Source organism: Myotis yumanensis, unplaced genomic scaffold (assembly GCF_028538775.1).
Source record: "Myotis yumanensis isolate MYYU_CA2020_CCGP unplaced genomic scaffold, mMyoYum1.0.hap1 SCAF_15, whole genome shotgun sequence".
NCBI classification, from domain to species: domain Eukaryota; kingdom Metazoa; phylum Chordata; class Mammalia; order Chiroptera; family Vespertilionidae; genus Myotis; species Myotis yumanensis.
This window is the reverse complement of record NW_027223766.1, coordinates 27,798,328-27,818,124: the sequence shown is the minus strand read 5'-3', so window position 1 is coordinate 27,818,124 and position 19,797 is coordinate 27,798,328. Positions and strand designations below refer to the sequence as shown.

The 19,797-nt window shown below is 39.5% G+C and overlaps 1 non-coding gene across 1 annotated transcript; it reads right to left on the bottom strand.

Moving 5' to 3' along the window:
- Positions 1-10,288: 10,288 nt before the first annotated feature.
- On the bottom strand, positions 10,289-10,395 carry LOC138993595 (U6 spliceosomal RNA). The gene has a single exon (XR_011468311.1). It is a non-coding gene; the product is annotated as a U6 spliceosomal RNA (small nuclear RNA).
- Between the last annotated feature and the right edge of the window lie 9,402 nt (positions 10,396-19,797).

Genomic DNA, 19,797 nt, shown 5'->3' with positions numbered 1-19,797 from the left:
TTCCTTTGCTCAGCTTATCTTTTTCACTCTCTCTCTCTCTCTCTCTGAGGTATCTTTTAATGATTAAGAGTTTCTGTTTTTAATTTTAATGTGGTTTAATTTCTCAGAATTTTCCCTTATGTTTTATATTTTTGTGTCCATTATAATTCCTTTAAATACCACTTCAGGGGGGTTGTTTCTGGCTTGTTGAACTGTGTTCCTCTATCATGTAGGTGGTATTTATACCACTGGAGCCAACTTCAACTCAGTCTCCAAGTTTTAAATCCTTCTCAAAAGTTGTTCTGGCCTTCACTCTCCTGTCTGAACCTTCTTGGTAAGATATTAACATAACTGATTGAAATGTATTCTAGATACTCCCCAAGTCAAAATAAGAATTACTGCATATTGTCTTAAATACCAGCTTCTTCCCACCAACACACATTTGGCATAATTCCTGAAAGGTCAGAAACTGCAGGGTTCTCTCTGCTTGTTGAATGATTATAGTCTGAAATCATAATAATCAGGTTCTGTGAGTTTCTTCATCTCATCTTTGGGGAAATAAAATATTTTAAGAGAGAGAGAGAGAGAGAGAGAGAGAGAGAGAGAGAGAGAGAGATTGATTTATTTTCTTTCTAACCCTACATAGATATACATTTCTTTTTGTAACCAAACTACATCGAGATGCAATCATGTGCTCTGATTTTTAAACACACTTAAATGATTTGTCTACCTTATAAATGGTGCAATTAAAGATATTTTTAGTTTTCTGTTCAGCCATGCAGTGTGGCTCTTGGCCCAGGCTTGCTCTTAACCACAAAACCTCCCACCAAACAATAAATGTATGGAGAAATTTGCAATGCTTATTATACATAAAATCTTCTGAATATTGTTTTCTTGTTATGAAGTGACAAGCAGTATTCTGGAGAAATCTTTGGATTGAAATTTAGGAGATGTGTATTCTAACCTTAACTCTCACGTTAGAATCACTCTCTGTTCCTCAGTCTCCTCACTTACCAAATGAGGGTATTGAGCTAACAATTGCAGTCTTTTTGTTGTTGTTGATGCTGCTATTGTTTTTACTTAAATATCGATGTGCTGTTTTAACACTGTTTCTGGAAGGCAAGATCCCACTTTCTCATTTGCTCAGTCAGTATATGTCCTTCTGATTGGTTATGCAGATTTATTGCAGGAGGAGGGGCAAGAAAGCCCCTAAAATCCCTGGTATTTTCAGATAGGATTGGTAGTTCACCAGGTGACTCTAACAGAAAATAGTATCTTATTCTAGATACTGACCTGCTTTACTACCACAGAAGGAAATAAACTCAATTCTGTACTTTCCAACCATATTTTCATTACTTACCAGTGAGCTCAGACAAAACTTACAGTAGTATATCAGTATAAACTGGCCTTGACTATATACTGGCACACCAAATTTCAGATTCACTTTCCAGAAAGAAATTATTTTGGTTAAAACATGTTTGAACTTAGACCTTTTCAATAAATATTTTTATTCTTTTCCTTTCCACGCGGGTATATAAAACAAACCTCAAGTACAAGACAGAAAGATAATTCGTAAAGTTCCTTTTGCTGCATGAAAAGTACAGTATGAATCAACATATGAGCATTTACTATGGAATAAGAACTTCAATAACTGCTCTAGTAGTTCACCTAAAAATTTTTATTGATTAATTTATGAGAGATGTGTCGGGCTAACTCTTGTTCCAGCTGTTATAGGACTTAAACTCTAATGGGAAACAAAGGCAATAAAACAGTTTTAGTAGGCATTATCGCTCAGTCTGGAGGTGTCTAAGAAATATAACTTCATTTCAATCGCTTAATATTGTTTCTAAGTCCCCATTCTCCTGAAAGAAAGTAACCTTAGTCCTTCTGAAGATTTTCTGCCTCTGGAGTTATGCCACTATTCTCAGGTCATTGTAGAGACACCACTATGGTCCTTGGCCTTAATTTTGGTAGCCCGGGATCACCCTTGTCCGAGCCTCATGGCTGGTTCAGGTCCTGTAGTTTTCTCTGTTGTTTCTGTGCTATGTTTGGGGCAAAGTAATCTTTTGCTAGAGTTCCTATTCCCCAAATCATCCTGTACAATCATTTCATCTATTGGGTCTTTCCTGTTAGGAAGTGGTGCCCGACATCTCTTCCTCCTGCTACTCTCTTTCCCCACACGGCCTGAGCGGTAGGTAAGGTGGCTCAAATTTCTTCCTATCCTTAGAGAAAAATTTTCTCACTTTCTGAGACACTGGTTCTCTGAAGAGATCATGTTTAAACCTGAGATCTAAAGAAAGAGAAGGATCTGGTTACACACAGATTCAGAGAAAAAACATTTTTGAGTGGGTTCAGCATAGCCTGGATGTGTTTCAAGTACTATTCTAAATATAAGTACTTCAATCATTTTTCCCTATAATGCCAGGAGATAGGCACTTCTGATTTCATTGATAAAAATTAAAGTTCATCTGGATAGGTAATGCCAAAAGTCCTCAGCTAATATATATATATATATATATATATATATATATATATATATATATATATATATAAAGTAATTTTAATTATGGTACTTCAAGGTTGAAAAGAGACATATATGGGATAGGATATTATGGGGTAGCTGAGCTTGGAGGATAGGAAGAGATGCCCTGAGAAATTGATGTGTAAGTCCTGAAAAATAAAGGGGGAAAAAAGCAGCTAAGTAAAAATTTGAAAGAAAGGCTTCAGGTTAAGAAGATATTGGCTCTGAAAACCCTTATGTGATAAAAAGAAAAAAATTTTCATAAACCAAAATGAATGCTAGAGTTACAACATTGAGCATGCATGTAGGGTCTACATTCAATAGGGTTATTAAATAAGCTGTGGAAGAAGGGATCATTTGAGTCATTGGCAGCACTGGAAACACTATACTCCTTCACAGTTGCTTCTGGGAAACTCCAACCTCCTTACTGTCAAGTAGCTCATGTAATCTAAGTATTCAGTTTGGTGCCTGTGAGTTAACCTTGTTGTTAGAAGGTGCTAGTTTGTAGTGAGCCTTGACATCAGATCTGAGAGATCTCCCCAGCTCTCTAGTCCAAATTTTACTGAGTCTAAATTAGTTGGGGGTTCTTGGTAAAATGTACAGCCTCACATAGTAGATCTGGATTAAATACTGAGATATGCTGGTTAACATAGCTAACCAGCTCCCAGGTAATGCGTACATGTCCAGTCTGTGGACCACCCTTTGAGGAGCCAGACTCTAGTCAACACAGTATTATGGTGAACTGTTACAACTGTAGGTAAACTTGAGATTGAAGTAATATTTTGACTCCATAATTCCTGTGAACCCAGACAGCAGGTCTCATTATGGAAATTAAATAAATCACAGATAAAATTCAAGAGTTTTAAATCTGATAGGAACCTGATAAATTGTCTAATAGATTAACTGAAATAAATAAGGATGGCCCAGTTAATCAGTAACAGATCATGCCTGTGCAATGCCTTTGTGTTCTAGACCAGCCGTGGGCAAACTACGGCCCGCAGGCCAGATCCGCCCGTTTGAAATAAATAAAACTAAAAAAAAAAAAGACCGTACCCATTTATGTAATGATGTTTACTTTGAATTTATATTAGTTCACACAAACACTCCATCCATGCTTTTGTTCCGGCCCTCCGGTCCAGTTTAAGAACCCATTGTGGCCCTCGAGTCAAAAAGTTTGCCCACCCCTGTTCTAGACTGTCACTAGTGATTCAAGAAGGCTAAATACCTTGGGAAGGGATTATCAAATTGTATGAGGACAAAGGGACTAATGACACCCATGGCAGTTTCCATAAAGCTGATTATAAATGTAGAAACATTATAGTAATATGCTTACAACATTATTGCATATTCCACTCTGATTATAAAGACCTCAGTGTATTATTTTTTTTATGATAAAGATCTCACTTAAGAAAAGAAATATGACATACCCACTTTCCTGTTTTGGCAAGCCACCCATACTGCTGTCTATTAGAGAAGGAAATTTAACATGAGATAACAAGTCTTCACGCGGCCATGCATATCTGTCAGATTCTTCTCATACACACCCTTTGTGGTGGGTTGAGTATAACATAGCTCTCTATCACTGTGCCCCTTAATTAGATGGGAAAATTGGTTTGAACATAAGAGATAATACAAGATCTTACATGAGATGTGTTGTGTGTACCTACAAATCTACATATCAATATATTCATCTATCTAACATTTTTTAAAAGAAGACTCTGGAATCTGAATTAGATCATGATAAATCAAGAGAGGTGACAGAGATTTTTCAGGGCTGGATTAGGGAAAAGGAATTTTTCTGAGGGACTTTTATAGAAGAGTCAGATATATGGTTGAGTCTGTTTTTCCCAGAGAGTGGCTGAGGAAATAGAGTCCTCACTACTCAAGTCTATTCAGAATGAGCCTCAGCTTTGGTTACATAAAAAAGATCTGATCTACGGACTGTGATTTCAAAGTGCAGGAAAGGGAACTTGTTTCCCAATACTTCCTCTCCTATTACTAATGCTAACCTTTCATCTCACATTAAGAAACAAATTGCAGATGCCAACACCCCTGATGGTAGCTGACTTATTGTACTTCAAAGAACCAATTTAACTTAGTATTTCTGAATTTATCAAGGAGTACAATGTGCCCATTACTGTACTAGCTACCACAGAATACGAGTCACTAAGATATGCTCTTAGCCTTGGTTCTCCAAAGCCAAAACTCAAGGCGAGGATAAGAGCACTAACCCCACATTTGGGGGCAGTGTTCAAACTCAGTTGATGTGCACTAAAAATAAAAATAGAATTGAGGCAGGAAAGGATGAGAAACCAGTCACTGAGTTACTCTGTGGACCACTTCTTTACTCTGAGACTCAAAGAGAAATCATTGGATGCGACAAAGATTGCTTTCTAGCACACAGTGCTTTCCCCACAAGGGCTCCATAGAAAACAGCATCTCAGAGTAGTTCACAGAAGGAAGGAGGAGGAGGAGGAATTGACCTGCCTGGCTCCCTCCCATCTCCTGCTTCACATCAGTCACATAGGATTTATCTGATGGAGGTATGATTCCTTCACACATTCAGCTCATATCATCTTATCCCTCAACCACCACTCAGTAAGGCAGATACCATGTTCCCTAGAATGACATTTCGTCCCACTCCAAAGAAGAGCATGTAGGCTGCATCCAATAGATTCACAATGCTCCGTTATGGTGCTGGACCAGAGGCAGGGGTAACAGTCTCATCTGGGAGGCAGGCGATGTGTTGGAAAAATGAAGCAGTAAGGGCAACTGAGGTGGAGCAAAGGGCTTGTGTGTAACACAGTGGGCTCCTTACTGTACCGTGTCTCATGCCTTCCAAAACATCTCCTGCTATAATACATATGAGTTATCTGTTTTATTTATCTAGCTATCTATGTATCTAATCATTTATTGATTCCTTTATCCTGAGAGAATTAAGATAGTATCTTAACTCCTTCCAAAAAAAGGAAAATTATGAGCCCAAACAGATACAGAACTTCCCTCAATGTATTAGCTAGTTATCATGTTCTAGAGGTCTGAGATGACAAGATACTCCAAAGAGCTACAGTGTCTGCTATGTATCTTTAGGAATAAGTGGCCTAGGCATCAAGGTGTGGTTTAAGAAAGTGTCTAGAATCCAGTGACCCAAGGCTCTGTGAACACTCTGGCTATGAGATGGCACCAAAGCACTATGAGCCTCACAATATTCATCATTCATGTAAAATGGGGATATGAGACCTAACTGATCATGTGGTTGGGTTCCCACTGACCACAGAAACAAAAGTATTTGAATACTTAAAACCATTACAAACATACAAGATACTATCTTGGCTAAATCAACTCTGCTGGATTTCCCTCTCACTGGCTCCCAGACATCGAAGAACAAACCGTGACTTATTCTATGAGGGCATTGCTTGGAATAAATGGGATTCATGTGAGGTTATTTGCTAAGGTTCAGAAATATCCATACTATGGAGGACATATCACTTTGACTGGACAGGGGACTCACCCTCCTGAATGGAGACACCATTTTTGCTGTCAATGTTCTGGATAAAGGTAGAATCCTCAAATAGGAAACTGGCTCTAAGCCAAACTATTCATGGGCCACAGGCAGGAAAACAGGGAAAAATTGAGGCATTTAAGTGTCCAGGAATGTGTTCCCTTGTCCTAGGAAACTAGGCTCTGCCATGCAGATGACCAGAACCTAAGAAGTGGGGCTAGATCAGACAGAAGATGACATGCCCGAGACTAAAGTAAAGGTATATATGCTCATAACACTCTTTGTCTTGTCTTTTCTATAGTTATCAACCCTTTTGGTGCTGTCCTAAGAAAAATAGAGTTTGGTTACAATAATTGGTCCACAAGAACAGAAGACAAGCTGTAGTAAGACAAACAAATTATAGAGACACACACATCTTCCTTGCTTCTATTACACACAGGCATATCTCTTAAAGCTGGGGTAAAGTTTATCCTGCTAAGGAGGTAAGCCCTCAATGTACTATTTGGAAGACAGAATCGGAGGCCCATTGAAAGTTCTTTCCTTTCCCTTCTGAATAGAAAGACATCCCTCATGGCATCAACCTTAGCCGTTTACAAGAATTTTATCTCATAAAGGCAGTAAAGAAGTTTGTTTTGGGCCCTCGCCATAGACTAAAACATAATTACCTCACCGGATAAACCATTGTATACTTGCCAGGAAGTCATATAAAGGATAGCAGTCCAAGGGCAATGAAAGATGTACCGTATTTTTTCCTCTACGTACAGCAGAGTTGGAAAGATATCTATGGATGGGGGCCCAAAAGTGGTGAAGTTCTGGTCAGAGCAGTCTGTTGTCAAATTGTGAAATCATGATTCCACTTCACATTTTTAAGATCCACAGAACACTTGCATAATCTCACCCAAAGCCCACCACAGCATGTCATGATTCCCATTTTTCAGAGCAGTGAACCAAAGCTAAGGATGACTTGTGAAAGTCATATAATTGACTTGTCAAAGTACTATATCTACCTCTTGCAGATAGAGCCAGAACAAGAGCCCAAGTCTTCTGATTCTGGGGCATATATGACTCACATTTGTAACAACTATTTCTACAGTAGTGACTGGATGGAGGATGAGAGATAAGACCAAAACCTGGGGAGCCACTTAATATAAACCCTTCCCTAATATGCCCTTCGAGATTATCAAGGGGTATATGCTCCAAGCAATCTTTCCCCATGGAATAGAAACTGTGACACATCTGAAAGAAAATAGAGCACAAAAGACCTTATAACAGAAATCCACCCCCTGACACTGAATCCAGAACCCCAATTGCCCATGGCTGAAACCCTTGCCTAGAATAAATTAGAGATACCATGTCATCACACTCCCCCTGTTTCTAGATCCCCATATATACAGCAGGGAGTGAGGAGATCCGGGGAAATGTACTGCTTTCAGATTCCCTTTTCCATTTGGAATGAATGCACAAGTCTGTACTGGATGAACTGTACTGGATGAGCGGTGAGAGATCAAGGTGAGGAACTGAGAAAGGGAATGTGTTATTTTTCAGCCACAGCAAGTTCAGCTATTGGCTGCTGTCTGCTGGGGCCCTGCTACAATCCGAGCTGTGCTGATGTGTTGACATACTGCATGCCCATGAGGCTTTTCCTGACACCTGGTAAGGATGTGGGAAGCACAGCAGAGGAAGAGGAATATGTCCATGAATTAGATTTGAGTCAGTGCTTGACTGTGCAGTGTTTTGCAGAAAAGTCCTAGATGCCACGCAAAGACTCTTTAAGGACCCTTGGCTCTGGCTCAAAACCAAGCAGCTAAGGGTGCAAAGGTTTTATGAGTAGTTGGAGTAGAGAAAACACACACACACACACACACACACACACACAAAAAACATTTGGCAGGTTCAGCACCCATAGAATCTCAGAACATTAACCAGATAATTTCAAAACAGATGCTTTCTCTGGCAGGGACTGAAGCCAATGACATCTTGTTCCCCTCTTTCGAGTTCTTCACCTGTCCCTGGAAAGGGAGTTCACTGAGTTTATCAATCTTGTTGAGTTGGGATGAACAAATTCGTGTTTTTATTTTAATTTTATTTTAAAGAAAATCATACTTGGAACCCAGCATCAACAGTATAGAAGGTAATAAATCAACGAAAACCAGCAACTCGTGTTTTAGGTGAGGAATTAGAGGCTCATAGGTGTGAGACTATTTACAAAAGGTCTAGACCAGCGATGTTCAACCATTTTCATCTCATAAACTGATTACTAAAATTCTGCAACATACCAAAACATATATTTTTTGCTGATCTGACCAAAAATAGGTATAATTTTGATTAATTCACAATGGGTGGCTATTGTTGTGTTGGCTGTTGCCATTTTTTTTTTATTTGACAATCTAAGGGAAAAGAGGTCAGCGCCCCTGATAGTCAGATATTGTATGATTTAAAAATTCTTGTGGCACACCAGTGTGCCATGGCACATGGGTTGAAAATCGCTGGTCTAGAGCATTAGTGGTAGAGCTAATATCCAGAGTTACTTGTACAGGCTACTTCTTATGTACCAGGCACTGCAGAGCACTTCACAGAATGTTCTCTTTCAATTCCAAGACATGATATGAGCCAGTCATCCTTGATTCAGTTAATGTTGTAAGTTAGAATTTCAGAGCATTCAATTTGCTAGCTACTTTTCAAGGCAACAGAACTGGAGAGCTGTGATCCCATAAGTGACTGGTCATGAAGAAAAGTAATAATTAAGAGAGAGAGATAAGCAGAGAAATCAATCTCTCTCTCTCTCTCTCTCTCTCTCTCTCTCTCTCTCTCTCTCTCTCTCTCTCATCTCCCCTCTTCTCCATCCCCACTCCTCTCCTTTTCCAGGCATCCTCAAGCTAGCTGGCCTAAATCAGTGCTTAGCAAACTCATTAGTCAACAGAGCCAAATATCAACAGTACAACGACTGAAATTTCTTTGGAGCCAAATTTTTTGTTTTTTAAATATTTTATTGATTTTTTACAGAGAAGAAGGGAGAGGGATAGAGAGTTAGAAACATTGATGAGAGAGATCGATCAGCTGCCTCCTGCACACCACCAACTGGGGATGTGCCTGCAACCAAGGTACATGCCCTTGACCGGAATCGAACCCGGGACCCGAGTCCGCAGGCCGACGCTCCATCCACTGAGCCAAACCGATTCGGCTAGAGCCAAATTTTTTAAACTTAAGCTATATAGGTAGGTACATTGTTATTAACTTAATTAGGGTACTCCTAAGCTGGCCTTTGCTAAAAACATCCTCAATCTGATTGAGGTACGTTTGCTGAGGTCGACCCCTTCCAACTCTCCCATCCACACTCGTCTTGTATACTTGTTTCGTCTATCTCCTTTCATCCATCCTCTCTATATGTCCACCCCCCACTTCTTCTAATGCCACTTCTTCAAAATAGACTCACCCAGGCCAAAAACCGACTTCTGCGCATAGGCCACGAAGTTTCAATCGCACTGTACGTGCGTGCCCGCAAGTGGTATTTTGTGGAAGAGTCACATTCAAGGGTCCAAAGAGCCGAATGTGGCTCGCGAGCCGCGGCTTGCCGACCACTGGCCTAAATAATCATTGTTAAAAAACACAAAAAGCATATTCCAGATATTGAAATTAATTTTTCAACCTGCTTTGATATTTTTCCTAGCTTTCTTTCATTGAAAGCCTTCCAATTTTTATGTGATCTAAGACTACAATATCTTCCATTTTACAGCACTTCCTTATTTTAGATCCTGGATCATTCTTTGAAGGCATAGCCCATATTGTATAGCTCCTCCATTAAATAACCCTCCTAGGCTTGCCCTTCCCTCTCTGATCTAGTGCATCACTCTAAGCCTGGTCTAGGACCCTCCCTCCACATGAACATTCATCCTTCTCATCTTGATCATGTTCTGCCTGTGAATGGGAGAAGATAGTCAGCCTCTATGAACGTTACTTTTTGGATTCACATATCTCACCTTCTGATCTCTGAGTCTTTGCTTATCCTATTCTCTGTCAATACAGTAATGTCTAGTTCTTTCCCCAATTCCTCTTCCACCACCTCTTCCAGTGAAATACACACACATCAATCAAACTGCAGCACAAATACCATCTTCCACAGGCAATGTTTCCTGTCTCTTGTTACCAAGATAGTATTTGCTTTCTTCCCTCTGTGAATCTTCATAACACTTTTCCCCCCTGATTAATTACTACAACTCAAGTTCCCCAAGAAGAACACTCTGGATATTAGTATAAAAGTTTTTTTTTAATTTAGATTTAATTGGTTGGAAAATATGGAACACTTCATTAATGTGCATGTCACCCTTGTGCAGAGACCATGCTAATCTCCCCTGTGTTGTTCCAATTTTAGTATATGTGCTGCTGAAGCAAGCACTGCAAGGAATTATATTGGAGAGTTCTCTAGGGATCAACAGATCTTGGGAAGTGAAGGGAGTGGGATTGTGCAAAGGAAATGTTGGGTGGCCATGTTGTCCCTACAGGGGCCATAGCCAACGGCATGAGGAGCTCCGGAGCTGTGATGGCTCTTCAGAGTGGTTCTGAATTATTCTAACAGGGCCAAGAGCTTTACCTCTCTCTCTCTACATGTCACTGGAGGTGTGGACCTATGGCAAAGACCAAGGACAGTAGCGCATAAAGAGGATTATCTGTGAGCTGTCAACACTCCTGGGGGAATGAACCCTTCTACCTGAAAAGGATGGAGGGCAGGGTAGAAACATGAATTGCACAGTGCAGTCTCCACTACATCAACTTCTAAGGAATTTGGCAACCTCTGCTTTGTAGGTTATGTCTTTACCTCCTGGAAACTAGAAATTGTGTCCTAAATATTTCTTGAACTCCTTGAAGCTGTGACTACGGTCAGTAAGAGACACTGCATAAATAATTTGCTGAGATGAATTTATGTTGTGCTCTTTCACAGAACTTCTACCTTAAAGACATTAATGAGGAACATCAGACCCATGCAATCTCTATTTTACAGAGGAGAGAACTGAGGCAGAGAGTAATGATTGGAGTTGGTCAATGGAACAATTAACTTAAAAGTTTCAACAAACAAACAAATCTAGGTCTCAGGATTCTCAGGCCAGTTGTCTTAATAATAATAATAAAAAGAATTACTCAATGCCCAGCTGGTGTGGCTCAGTAGTTGAGTGTTGACCCATACACCAGGAGGTCAAAGTTTGATTCCGGGTCAGAGCACATGCCCAGGTTGGATTGGCCGGAGGCAGCCGATGGATGATTCTCTCTCATCATTGATGTTTCTATCTCTCTCTCCCTTTCCCTTCCCCTCTCGGAAATCAACTGAAAGGAAGAAAGGAAGTGAGGGAGGGAAGGAGGGAGGGAGGGAGGGAGGGAGGGAGGGAGGGAGGAAGGAAGGAAGGAAGGAAGGAAGGAAAATTAATCAATTAACCAAATACAAATAGTAGCTCAAAAAGGGCTTCAGTCAGGTCAAGAGTTAATAACCTCACTCCCTAAATTGTTTCTCAAAAATTCCTACTTCTGGACCTCCCTGAGGTGCCTCAACTTGATAAGTTATTAGACTTCCTTTTGGCCCATATTCACATGAAAAGAGCCAGAATTGCAACTGCGATTTAAAACAACTTTGGCCCATTGCCCAGGGCTCATACTGTGAAGAGAGCAGAAACCATCCTCCAAGAATCTGTACAAAAAAAAAAAAAAAAAAAAACACTACGAGGGAGAAGACGTGAAGTGCCATTCCTGAAGTCATTTTCAGGAGACTTGCCACAGTCATAAAGCAGGTGAAGTCATAAAGAAACCTTTTTTTAAGACAACAAGGTCTCCTTCCCTTTCCCACCTTTGCCACCTGCTACACACATCCCGCAAGTACACTTTACTCTCCCCCACCCTAAATCATGGCGCTAGTAGAGAAAGTCACCTGTGATGGGACTTATTTCTAGGAAAACACTGGCAAGCACCCTGCTGCCTGACTCCAACCATGTGCACACCTGCTGGTGTTGAACAGATGAGGCCTGTTTACAAGGTTTCTTGTTGACTGCCGCATCTGAGACTCCCAGAAAACTGGGACAGAGAGCAGGTCTGTTTCTACTACCTGCAATATCCACTTCTGAGCATTGTCACCTTGGCTAGTTACCTCCCTGGGTTTATTGATCCTGGGAAAGAAACATGCACCTAGAAATCATATATAAGCACTTGTGCCCTGGCCTTATTGATGGGGCTGGTAGAGCAGTTCTAGTCTTGTGTTCAATGTCAGGTCAGTGGTCCTTCAACGTGGCTTTTTGTATGTCGTACATCTGATCAAAAGGCATCAAACACTCCTGATCGTAAGTATAATATCAAATCCTTAGCCTAGACCTCATGACCCTCAACAGATTAATTTCAAAGTGCTTTTTAAATTCTCTTTCCAACCCCTTCTTTGCTCAGTACTACATTCCAGCAAACTCGTCCTCTTGGTTTTTACATTAAAAGCATTTCCCAAGATTGTCAGTTCAGGTCCCCTCAAAACAGCATGGTGCTGACATACACTCCTGATTCTCCATACCCTTGCAGAAACCCAAGTCTGTATTCAATATTTTCCAACTCTTCTCAATTTATCAATACATTTCCATGTCAACTAACTCACATGCTGGACTGGAGATGCTTATTACAATTCACATAGACCATATTCATACTTTGTCTTCACATAGATTACACACACACCACACATATGCACACCCTTTACATTTGCATAAATGCATAGTTTTTTAAATCTTATTTTTCATTAGAGTTTGCATTACTTTTTTTTTGTATTAGTTTCAGGTATACAGCACATTGAATAGATATTCATATAGGTTACAAAGTGTTCCCTATAATAATTCAAGTACCCACCAGGCACCATTGAGAGTTATTACAGAATTACTGACTGTATTTCCTATCCTATCTAATAAAAGACAAAAAGGGTAATTGACCATACCTTCGCTATGCTTCCCATTGGCTAATCAGCAAGATATGCAAATTAACCACCAACAAAGATGGCGTCTGGCAGCCACACAGCTGAAGCAAGCAGGAGGCTTGCTTGCTCCAGTGATGGAGGAAGCCAAGGTTACCCGCCTGCCGTGGCCTGGCTCTGCACTCCGAAAGCAACGAAGTTTCAATTATAGAAGCTAAACAAACCCCAGATACCTGCTTTCAGCAGGCCGTGGCCTCAGAGCTGCAGCGAGCAGGTGCCAGCTCTTAGCTCCAGTGACAGCAACAAAGTTTCAATTATAGAAAGTAAATAAATCCCAGAATAAAAAAAAAGAAAAAAAGGAGAGGCTGGGAGCTTCAGTCGACAGCCAGCCTGAAAACGGCCATCAGCCCCTCATCCAGGTTGTCCAGGCACCCCAGTGGGGACACCACCCTGAAAGGGATGTGACCAGCTGCAAACAGCCATCAGCCCCTCACCCAGGCTGGCTAGGCACCCAAGTGGACTCCCACCCTGATCAGAGACACCCTTCAGGGCAAACCAGCCAGCCCCCACCCGTGCACCAGGCCTCTATCCTATATAATAAAAGGGTAATATGCAAACTGACCCTAACAGCAGAAAGACTGGGAATGATTGGTCACTATGACACACACTGACCACCAGGGGACAGACGCTCAATGCAGGAGCTGCCCTCTGGTGGTCAGTGTGCTCCCACATGGGGGAGCTATGCTCAGCCACAAGCCAGGCTGATGGCTGCCAGTACAGCGGTGGTGGTGGGAGCCTCTCCTGCCTCCTCAGCAGCACTAAGGATGTCCAACTCCAGTTTAGGCCTTCTCCCCACTGGCAAGTGGACATCCCCCGAGGGCTGCCGGGCTGCCAGAGGTTATGTCTGATTGCCAGCTTAGGTCCAATCCACCGGGGAGCAGGCCTAAGCCAGCAGGTGGTCATCCCCCGAGGGGTCCCAGACTGCGAGAGGGCACAGGCTGGGCTGAGGTCCCCCCCCACCCCCAGTGCACAAATTTTTGTGCACCTGGCCTCTGGTGTTTTATAACTACCAATTTTTAGGTTTTTGATATTCTTTCATTTTTTTCCCTGAATAGAAATCTATTTTTTATCTACACTATTTGAAATCTTACTAGTTGAAATCCTATTAGTTGAAATCCTTTAAAGTTCCACTCAAATGCCCTCTCTTCCTTCAAGACTTCTGGGGTCCCTTTGTAATCCATATGTGGCTCACATCACTTTCTGCCTTGTATTATTATTTGTGCTCATATCTCATCCTGTCTCTATTGCATATTGCATAGTAAGCTGGACCAGGGTAGAAGCCAGATGTCAACTTTTCTTCTGTTCCAACTATATCTGGCACAATGCCCTGGAGAAAGTCAATATTCAATGAAGAACTGAAAAAGCATTAGGCCTATCTTCTAATAGTCACTGAAGTATATGGCAAAACAAATTTGAGGTTTACTTCAAAATATTTTTGTTACCTTTTTATTGAAGGTTACCAGAGGCAAAATGTTCAACCATTAGGTACTGTATATAAGTTGAAAATCTGTAAAAAGTGATTAAAGGCATATAACCATCTCCAAGATAAATACATAGAACGTGATTTATACTGCAGAAATAACTACCTCCCCCTGACTCCCAGTCAACTCCCAAAAGTAATCACTATTCTGATATCTACCACCTTAAATTTGTTTTCATCAGTTTATAAGAATGGAATCATATGGTATGAACTCCTATGTGTCTATTTTCAGTTTGATGTTTTTGCTCACTATTATGATTTTGGATTTATCCCTTTGGTTACCTTGTAGCCTAGTTCAATTTTTATTGCTAAATAGTCTAATGTGTGTAATGACTTGTTAATGTTGGTGAACTTTTGGGCTATTTACAGTTTTGTACAATTATGAGTAAAGCTGTTATGAACAGGTGTACGTGTCCTTTGGTGCAATGTGTATGCATTCTGTTACATATTTAGCAGGACCTGAAATTGCCATGCCATTGTGTATGCACACATTCAGCTTTAGTTGATATTACTGTACAGTTTCCTAAAGTGGTCTGACTGGTTTGAACTACCATCAACATTGTAGTTGTAGTCAGAGATCCTGTTGCTTTTTTTTTTTTTTCACCAACACTTGATATTGTCAAATTTTAAAAAATTTTAGTCATTCAGCTAAGTGTGTAGGGGAATCTTTGTATGGTTTTAATTTGCACTTCTCTGATGAATAATGATAAAGAAAACACATTTTCTTATGCTCTTTGGCCACTTGGATAACCTTATTGGTGAAATGCTTTGCCATGTGCTTAAATTGTATTGTTTTATTTGTCTTACAAGTTTGTAACATTTATTTATATATTCTGGATACAATTACTTTGTAAAATTTATACTAATACCTTTCTTTATGGCTTGCATTATTGTTTTCCTTAATGGTGTTTTTGATGACTAAAATTATCTATTTTAATTAAATCTAAAGCATTAATCTTCTACTTTATGGTTAGTGATTGTACATGTGTGCATGTAGGTGTGTTCTTGTTTAAGAAATCTTTGCTGAATTCAAGACCGTGAAGGTTTTTCTATATATTTTCTTTTAGAAGCTTTGTAACTACCTTTCAATTTTAGGGCTAAACTACATCTGAATAAATTTTGTTGTATGGTATGAGAAAAGTGTCAAATTAATTGTTTCATAGGCTATACAATCAATCTTGAGGCATTTATCTATAAGACCAGTCTTTTTCCCCTTGCCCCCACACATGGACAACCTCCCCCTACCCCGCCCCCATCAATATCTGGTGCGAGAGCAGTCTATTTGTTACAGTCCATGAACCTACATTGGCTCATCAATATCACCCAAAATACATGGGTTACATTAGGGTTCATACTAGTGATGGTATGTTCCAGAATTTATGACAAATATATAATGATATGTATCTACTATTGTAGTATCATGCAATGAAACACTGTTTCACTGTCCCCCAAACTCCTCTGTGCTCTATTCATCCTTCCCTCCTCAGGAACCCTTGACAATCACTAATCTCCAAAATTGTGTCTTCTCCAGGATGTCATATGGTTGGAATCATACCAGCTGGAGCCTTTTCAAATTACTTATTTAACAACCTCCACAGAGGGAATGATGATAATGTCTCATTTTTAAAGAGATTGTTCTATGGCTATTGTGATAACAGTATTACAATAAAGACAATCCCTGCATAATACTATCTATGTAGGAGCCTCTAAATCAGCGCTTCCTAAGCTATCTACAATAAAGGATTTTTTTTTTTTTTTACAAAATAAGATAAAAAGACACAAATGCATATGCATTTTTAATTAGATTTAACAGACATAAAATTACTGTGAAACTAATGAAAATTTCTTTAAATTTCTGTACTTAACATGGAACAATAGCAGTTCATGAATCAGCACTACCTGTGAACTGTGTTTGGGTGGAGCTGTTCTAAACAGAGTATCATATTCTTGTGCTTAATCCTCAACTACCTTATCAGGTAAGTTCTTTTATTTTCTCAATTTTTACAAACAAGAAAAGTGAGGCACAAGGCTTTATGTGACCGGTTCAAGGTCATGCATCTTATAAATGTTGGAGACAATATGACCCAAGGTCCAGAATTTACATTCTTAACCACTCCGTTTGTATTGGAAGAAATAAGGGTTTCTAATGTGTTTCTAATACCAAATAATCAATGACAGAGATATAGCAGTTCTTTATGTTTGTGTCACAACTTCTGTCCAAAGTACTTTTACATATATTTTACCATTTGCTACTCATAGAAACCCTGTAAGTAAATAGTATAAGAATTATTCCCCCCATTTTCATATGTAAACATTTGAGCCTTTGACATGTTAACTGACCCATCTAAGGTAAATATATATATATATATATATATATATATATATATATATATATATATACACACACACACACACACACACACACACACACACACACACTTGAGCTGAATGTTTGCACTCATCATATCTTTTTCTTTAAGAATCATGGGTAGAAAACATGTGATTCAAACAAGATAGACTAAGAATCTCTCTTACTAAAAATAGCAAGAAACTTTGTGGTGAAAAAATAAGAAAACATAAGATATGCATAGCTATGCTTCTAAGGAAAAAATGCTAGAAATCAGAAATAAAGATGTTACTTAAAAATAGAAAGCTAGGGATATGACCTCAGGCTGTGGCTGCCTTGATAAGTTTGATTTACTGAGGCCCAATTTTCAACAGGTACCAAGGAACAGAAAATGTGGACATGATAGCAATAGGCAATGACGAGTTTCAAAGACCTCTGATCTCAGTAATGTGTAGTAGAAAAATAAACCTAGCAGATTACAAGAACACTGTCTGTCTACTATAATCTGGTTGAATAAAAATGATGCCCTTAAGGAATCAAATTCTGGGTTTCTTTTTGGGTAAATTTGGCATTCAAATTCACACTATCTGCAAATTTTGAGAAATGGATATAAAATGTCATGCTAAATAGGCACTATTTTTGATGTCTCTAGAGCAGTGGTTCTCAACCTTCCTAATGCCCCAACCCTTTAATACAGTTCCTCATGTTGTGGTGACCCCCAATTTCATTGTTATAAATTGAACATAATTAAAGCATAGTGATAATCACAAAAACAATATGTAATTATACATGTGTTTTCCGATGGTCTTAGGCGACCCCTGTGAAAGGGTCATTCGACCCCCAAAGGGGTCGCGACCCACAGGTTGAGAACCACTGCTCTAGAGGGAGTATAAAAGATGATGTGTTTGTGTGGAAATGGAAATGAAATTTCATAGATACTCAGTTAATGCATATGTATAATGTCAAAACCTTTTTTTTTCTACCAAGACCTTGAATTTGTATATATTACTTTCATGTTCATGTCAATTAACTTTTGCAAAAACAATATTAAGTAGAGTGACTATTTATTTGAGGTGAAAATGCGGAAAATTACGGGGTTTAGAGAGAGGCCTACAGTTGAGACATGAAAGAGCTGGGATTGAGTAGTTTTCCTTTGGCTTGAAATTCCAGACATTTTCCTTAATATTGTAGCAGTGGCTCCATGAGACTTCCTGTTTTATAGATTCTTCTATGCTCTTCTGGGCCATGAAATGTAAGGACATTGGAGGTAATGTATGTGGAAGCTAGAAATGTATTAGTTATATTTTAGTTTTAATCAGATAATGGCTGAAGAAAGAATAACTCAAATAATAGAAATGCCCTTTACAAGGAATATAAGACTGCACTCTAGCACAGATTTTGACATCAATTAATTAACTAGGGGCCAAATTTTAACTTGTCCACTAAACAAAACTTGAGAATGTGTTATAGAGACAAATTCTGAAATAGGATAGGAGAACAAGATAAATGAGGCAGGGACTTAGTTGTTGTCATAGGACTAACAGTCCATGGCAGTGGATCGTTTGGCCTTGATCAATAACACACTCCTTCAAGAATCTATTGAAACCGTCGGAGTCTGTCCACAGAAAACTGTACAAATCACCTAGACTTGTAAATACAATTCTGTGTACAATTCAAAGGACTTATGCAAGGTACCCCCTTCCCAAACAATAGGACATCCACAGACCCTCTAGAAGTCATAAACCTCACCGAGGCAAATCACCTCAGCTTGAAGAATTGGAAAAGAGAAATACCTACGCAAATTGGTAATATTAAAGGTATGTGCTAGTCCCAGTGGTGGCCTGCAGAAAAAAATGGTGAGCTGTGCTAACAAGAGCCAGGGGCAGCATCCGCAAGGAGGAGACGTGTGGGCTGGGTGCTCAAGAATGAGCTCAGGGGTCAAGAAGTCTTTTTGGAATTTCAGTTTCTTAAGTTCTAAAATATAGGGCTCGAAGGTCTCCAAGGTTCTTTCTAGCATGATATTTTTTAATTTTACGGAGTTTCAAGGTGCTCATAAGCTGATGTCCTCCTACTCAGTGGCATTTCTCAACCTTAGCATATATTATGCTATGACCTTGCTCCCAAATAGACATAATTAGAATTGGTTTAGAAGAAAGAGGAAATTTCTTACACCCTTAAAAGAAAGAGCCCATGACTCCAGGTGTCAACTATTTGAACAGAAAAAACCTGAAAAGCTTCTTGTCCTCTACCAGCTTCTGCCTTAAGAATGTCTCCAAATACTTTGCCAAAAAGTAAAGGAAGGCTTCTGTCTGTGCTGCTGAAGTTTTGGGCAGGGTCACCAAAGAGTGGCCACGTAGGGTAGGAACAGATGAAAACATTTCTCAGAAAACCACGTTTGTCCCTTTGCAATTGAGACAATGTTTTGTTTTTTTGTTTAGGGATCATAGAAACTGTGAATGAGCAAGCTGAATTGGATCATCTAGTCTTCCCTCCGGGGAGCAGAGGAGTTGCTGCAGCACATTCATTCAATTCCTGCCCAGTTTCACGTGGAGACTCCACTGGGGGTTTTCACCACACTCTCTGGACAACAGCTCTGTCCTCCAAGTCAGCATTGCATGGGTGTTAGTGTGACATTGGAAGCAAAAGGAAAAAGAACCTCCGAATCACATATTTTAAAGAGGATGATTTAAAAAGTTAATTATGTATAAATATTAAAATTGAATAAGTATAGGGAAATTCTATTTCTCTAATCTGAAACAAGTAGTGCTTCATCATTTTGATTAACCTAAAATAAAAAGGTGATTATGCTTCCATTTCCTAATTGCAAGTGCACTATTTTGTGCTGTCAAAGACAAAGATCCTTGAATTCTGTAAGTTTCCTGGTATCTGAAAAATTTTGTTTTGTGAAACATATTATTCATCGAAATAATTTAAGCTTACAAGGAATCATGTGTATGTTCTAAAAGAGCATATATATCTATATTCT